The following is a 6,500-nucleotide window of genomic DNA, read 5'->3' on the forward strand; positions in this document are numbered from 1 at the left end:
TTCCAGGCCTGCTAGTTCTGGAATGCCAATAGTGAATTTCCATTTTAGTTTTCCTTTTCTGTTCCTTCCTTTGTTGAAAACCATGCTGGGGAATTACACTCACAGGCCTGTTCAGACGGAAAGGGCCATCTGCTGCTGCTGTTGCCATCTAGTGCCCTCGAAAGGATAAATTTTAAAGAGGCCTGGGAATTGTAGGCCGTTTTCTACAGATATCCAGGTTAGAGATTGGTGGTTATTCTGAAAAACTATGAAGCAGTGGAAGAGGAAAAGTTGGTCTAGTTATTGTGTCATTTATTCTGCATAATAAGCAGAATACAATTATTCTGAGTATATTTATGGCAAAAACATGTCTTAATTTTACTCAAGCAATACCTACAAATATACCTAGTGTTAAAGATAGCCCTCCAAGCCGTTGTATCCTAAGATATCTAAAGGATGGTTTTTGTAACACTTATTGCAAATAGTTATAATAAATTCCATTGAACTCAGTAGGATTTCCTTGGAGTAAGCTTTGCAAATAGGAGAAAGTAGAACTTTCAAAAATAGAACTTACCAAAATTGTAATGACTAAAGGAAGACTTTACTACCTGGCAAATTCTATGTAGACTATTATGAAACTTTATCTTTTTAGAAAAAGCTTACAGAAAATAAATATTCCTATAAATGAAATTAAGGTGTGGTAATAAACTTGATCACATTGAACTCTTATCTTACTTGTATTTATCTTAGTCTAACTTGGGTAAACATGGTGCCTCTGCTACGATCAACAGCTCTGGATTACCCTGAAAACAGGATCTATGCGGTCCCAAACAAGTTTCTCCATAAGTAAATCTCACTGGGTTCAGCCAGCTTATTTGCAGAGCAACGTGCAGAGAGTTGCAGCCCAAATAGATGGCCACGTACATTTAATCTGTGATCGGAGTCCATGGCTTGAATAGAGCCAGGGGCCCATAGGAACAAGACGACAAATGTCTTGTTGAATCTTATAGCTGGATTTTAATTGGTATCTCTTACATTTTTGGCTGCCAATAGACCTTTGGTGATTCTTGCTTAATTCAAGCATATCCAAAATAACAAACTTTCAGGGGTCTGGTGCTGTTGCTGTTATGGATGCTGCGTTCTCTGAAGCTTCAAGTAAGCAGGGATTTCTGTTCTGAAGCTCCTCCAACCATCAAGTCCTGCTGCTCTCTTGGAATGGGAAGGAGAGAGTGCTGGCCCCCACCTCTGCCCCGCTACTCCCCTCCTGAGTTGTGGGCAAGGGTGCCAGGAGGGCCTCCAGAGGAAGAGGGAGGCGTGGAGCCATTGCCTCTCCTGCACGTATGATGTGAGCACCGTCAACTAATGCTCAAGCAGCAGCACCATGTCATGTGGCTGATGAGCAAAACGAGTGACTGTGCCTGCAACTGCCCTGTGCAGCTCACAAGAGTTTCCTGCTTGCATTGCTGGAGGTAGAACATGAGGTCACCTGCCTGGCTTCTGTTTTTCTCCTGCCTACCAGTAGCTCTGATCTTTTAGCCTCAACTCTGCTTGGAGGGTTCCTTTTAAGTGAGGCGGGAGGGAGGGGAGCTGGGGAGGCATTCCTCGCTGCCAGCCTCCTGGAGGAACAGGACTGCATTTTGGATCAAAGCACTTGCAACTGGAGTGCCTGGGAGCACCCTTGAGCATGCGAAGAGAGCAGGCTCCTTTCCCCGCCCCTGCCCCCCATCTATCTGGAGAGAAGCTACAACTTGGATTTTGGTTCTGTTTCTCCTGCCTCCTTGGGGGTTCTTCTCTCTTAAAAGTTGTCTTCATCATTTGGGGGCCTGGAATCCCCCTCTGTTCATTACTGAATAAACTTTCAACCAACTGCCTGTTCGCAAAGTCCCCCAGGCAAGGACTGCCACATCCAGCTGCAGCAAGCGCTCTCTTCCTGCAAGACCGGCTGGGTATGTCCTTAAGCGGCATGGCTGCTTCTTGGCAGGTCAAGACATCTGGGGGCCACCCACTTCCTTTCCCAGGACCAGTTGGGGGTCCACGGTGGCTATTTTGGAAGCCGAGGATTCCAGCAACGGCTCCTGTGTATTTTTTCAGATGAACAGAGGAGAGAGACCGGCAAGGGCAACCCTGGATGTGGGATTAGGAGGGAATTTGGTGATCTCCCCTCTAGCGTCAAAATGCAACAAGTATGATTAGGAAACCCCACTGGATTCAGGGACTTAGCCATATCCTCACTGACTTCTGTGATCTTTCTTGGTGTCAGAAGGGCCAAAGACACAACATTTGAGGGAGGGAAGGAAGTGGCAGCCTTGGATGTGGGAGGATTTGTGTATTGCCTATCAACAGCCTTCATTGTGCAGCTGCCTCTTCCCTTCAACCACCCAGAAGAGCAGTTGTTTTTAAGAACTTACACTACCTACTCTAGCCAGTCTTGCTCACCTGTCCTTGCAGTCTCGCTTCTTTCCTGAGAAATCAAGAAAGTGTCCCATAGAATGTTCCTAATCTGTTTTGCCATCCTTGGTGAGGGGAGTTTGCTTAGTCTCCTCCCCAGCTCATTTGTGATGGCACTCACCTTCCATTTCACCCCAAGACCGGACAGTCCTGGGACTACAAGAAAAAGCTGCGCAGGTAGGGCATCCCAGCGTCTCACTGCTGGAAACACCTCTGGCGTCAAAATGCAACAAGTATGATTAGGAAACCCCACTGGATTCAGGGACTTAGCCATATCCTCACTGACTTCTGGGATCTTTCTTGGTGTCAGAAGGTCCAAAGACACAACATGTGTAGTTAATTTCAGAGGATATTTTCCCCATCCAAAATGCCTCACCCCAGGGCTCCTTCCCCCCTGGCTGATGATGGGTGTGGCAAAATACACCGACTCTTTTGGTTCCTGCTTCTCGGAGCAATTTCGAGGCTCCCGTCCTGCCTTCCAAGTGTCCAGAGTGCCGAGGCCAGATCTTCAGCTCCGTCAGATCGATCTGGTCTTGTCCCCGGGGCCACGTTCCCTTGTGCAAGGGCACTTGGAATGGAAAGGCTGCCAGCTGTCCGAGGTTAGAGGGTCTTTTGGAGAGCCTCTAGTACAGCCCCTCCCACTGAGATCTGGCCATCCAGCTTGAGCTTACACATCTCAGCAGAGGTTCCACTGCCTTCCAAGGGAGTCTGTTCCCTTGTGCAGCAGCTAGCTCTTCCTCCTCGTTTCTGGAACAACTGCTCCGTCTTCTGCCCAGAGCCTTTGGATGCCTGAAGAGAGTTGCCAGGTCTCTTCACAATCTTCTCTTAAAATACGCAAGGCTTCCAAGAGTTCCTCATGCATTCTGGCTCTTTTAATACCTCAAATGTTTTTGAAAATGATTTTTGGGAGCTATCTTCAAGGGCAGATTTTAAAGCATTTTTTTCGAGGTTTATGGACAAGAGAGATTGATAAGGATTGTGTTTATAGTGGATGGAACTGGCTATTGGAGAGAAGATTATGGAGATCGAATGAATTTTAGATAACAAGTTTAAGTTTAAGTACTTAGTTTAAGTACTCAGAAGACTATTGAATTGTGGGAGAAGTAAGATTTACAAACTTTTTGGAATTACCTTTAAGAGATTTATGGACAAGAGAAGGAATGTGTTTATTGTGGAGGAATTTGTTATTGGTAAAGATTTAAACAGGTATAAGGGAATTTTAATGTTTTAAGTAATGTTTAAATATGTGTTTTGGGGTAATAATATAAGTATGATATGAAAAGGTTTAGAGTATATTATAAAATGATGGACAATGATTTAGAGTATATTATAGTTTGTTTAAAGATTGGTTTAAGAGAAGTTAATTTGTTTAATTAAACGTATTTAGATTTGTTTAGGATTTATATGTTTTTTAAGTCCTTTTTTATTGATAGGAGAGAAGATCATGGAGACTGAATGAAAATTTTAGATAAGAAGTTTAAATATAAGTATTTAGTTTAATTATTTAAATGGGTATCCAGTTTTGATGGTATAATGAATGTTTATATGCTTATTTTTGTGTTCTAGAGTAAAGAAAGAGGGAGATTAGATTTTATATTGTAGGTATAGATATTTAAAGAAAGTAATGTTTAAATTTGTGTTTTGGGGATTCTTTATAGAATGATGGATAATAATATAAGTACAATATTAGAAAAGGTTTAGAGTTTGTTTAGGATTTATATGTGTTTTAAGTTTTTTTTTATTTTTTATTTTCTTTGAAAAATTTTAATTAAGCCTGTACTCAGCTCTGGGAAGGTTGAGGGAGGGTATGGGAGGTTTGGGGAGATGGGGGAGGGCATGGGAGGGTGGGGGGTTTGGGGAAGGGATTTGCTTTGTAAAAGTCAAAAACTTTTAATAAAAAAAAAAGAAAATGAAGTACCCAGAATTGAGAGCAATATTTCAGACAGGAGTAATGATCTTGATAAACTTCAGTTGGTGCCGCCCAGGACTGCATTTGCTTGTTTAGCAGCTGCATCATTCGGTTGGCTCATATTCACTTCAGATGCACCAGGACCCCAGATCTTTCCCACCTTTATTTCTGTCTGGTCTGGTCTCTTCTCCTCCTCCTCCTCCTCCTCCTCCTCCTCCATTCTTTGTCCAGGAAATGCTTGGCTTCTGGAAATGGCCCTGATGCTTGTCTAGACCACCTGGATGAACCCGTAGGTACTCAGAACAAGATTCCGCAGAGAGCGAAGCCTAGTGAAAAGAGGCACTTAGAGAAATGCAACGTCAGGGAAAGAGCCTCGTCCCAAGGATGAAGGGGGCCCCAAAGGGCTCGCAGTCGTTGAGAAGAGAGGGAACTTGGGTCGTACTAGCAACCCCCCCCCCAGGGAATGTTCGGCTGCCTGTGCATGAGCGGAAGATGACCGCAGATAGATCCTGGCAACTAAATCCAAAACTTCATACATTTTTCCCAACAAAAAGAAGGGCCCCAAAGCTCCCCCTGCATCCAGAACTGTTTCCAAAGCTGTGTCCCCCAACAGAAGGAGACTGTATTTCCAGTTTCTTGTTTTTGAGAGTCTTCCACCTTCCTGTTATCCCTTAACCTGAGAATCAAGGTATCTTGGCTCTCCTCCAGGTGGACTGCCAGCTGTGCTCCAGTTTCTCTTTTGGAACTCTCTCGTATCCCAAATTCCCTCGCTTTTTGCTTTTTTCGAAACTTTCTAGTGCAGTGTTTCTCAACCTTGACCATTTTAAGGCATGTGGACTTCAACTCCCAGAATTCCACAGCCAGCATTGCTGGCTGTGGAATTCTGGGAGTTGAAGTCCACATGCCTTAAAATGGTCAAGGTTGAGAAACACTGTTCTAGTGGTTAATGGCCAGCAGGGCTGTGCTCTCCAAACAGACCCCTCAGCCGCCTGCTCCCTAAGCAAAATAGCATTTCCTGTTGGGGAGCAGGAAAAGGTGGGAAGACGGCTAGACTAGTTCAAAGGTAAACTTGTCCAACCGTTTTCTTTGTTTTGCTCTGTAAAATCAATCCACCTTTTCAATTAAAGATTGTTAATGAGCAGCTTCTTTTGCTGGGTCATCCTTTCTCAGATGCACCAGAGGGCTTCCTGCTTTGTTGGCCTGGGGGCTGGACTCGGCATATCTCTCAGTAGGCAAAGCCAAATCATTTCATAGGACAGTTGCATCCTTGGGGTTTCATAGTCCAGTCCCAACTGGGCTGATGTCTCTGCATGTTCTTTTGGGAAGACCCACTGAGCTGAGGGTAGCCTCCCTATGGCTGCCTTTCTGCAGAGAGGCCCAGAACCTGCTCCGGCACCACCAGCCCCCTGGACCATCAGGTGCTCTGATCTTTCTTGCTTTCGGGATGGCGGTTTGTGCCATCTTGTGATTTTTCTGCCTGGGGGGGGGGACCCAGGTGATGCTTCTCAGCTGGCATCAGAAAGCAAAGCCATGGAGAGTCCAGTTTTCTGTGCCTCAAGCCCCACGGGGAGCATAAATGGGGAATTCCTTAGAGCACACCCCACTTGAGAATAAAATGGGGGGAGGCATACAAAGAGATCACAGAGGTGTCTCAATTAATGAGCAAACAGAATAAGCAAAAATAACTCATTACTGATGGTTTTTATTATGTTTGCTATATTGTAAGATAGCAGACTGTTGTAGTGGCATCAAACTAGAATCCAGGATGTGATGGGTTCTAGTCCTGCCTTGGGTGCCAAAGCAGGGCAATATACTTGCCTTGGGAAGGGGGGGGGGGCATGGCAAACACTTTGGAAAACCTTGCCATGAAAAGTGCAGGGACAGAGCAGGCAATCTCCAGGAGTCAGCACTCAATCGAAGGCACCTCTCCCCACCCCCCACCTCCCAAAAAAAGATATTGGTGCGCAGTGTGTGATCTTATTGTGTCATATTTGAGCAATTTTTTTGCCCAACGGAGGGTTTTCTTGTGTCCCTGGCAGGGCGATTAAGACCTTGGGGTCCCAGAGCTTGTGCGGGGGGGGGGGTGAGGGGGCTGCGATTCCTGCACAGCGGCCTTTGCTGTCCCTGCAGAAGGGGGGCGCCTCCCCCGCCGAGCTTAGTTTGT

This window comes from Crotalus tigris, unplaced genomic scaffold, assembly GCF_016545835.1.
Source record: "Crotalus tigris isolate CLP2741 ecotype Arizona unplaced genomic scaffold, ASM1654583v1 scf7180000018301.7375997, whole genome shotgun sequence".
Taxonomy (NCBI): domain Eukaryota; kingdom Metazoa; phylum Chordata; class Lepidosauria; order Squamata; family Viperidae; genus Crotalus; species Crotalus tigris.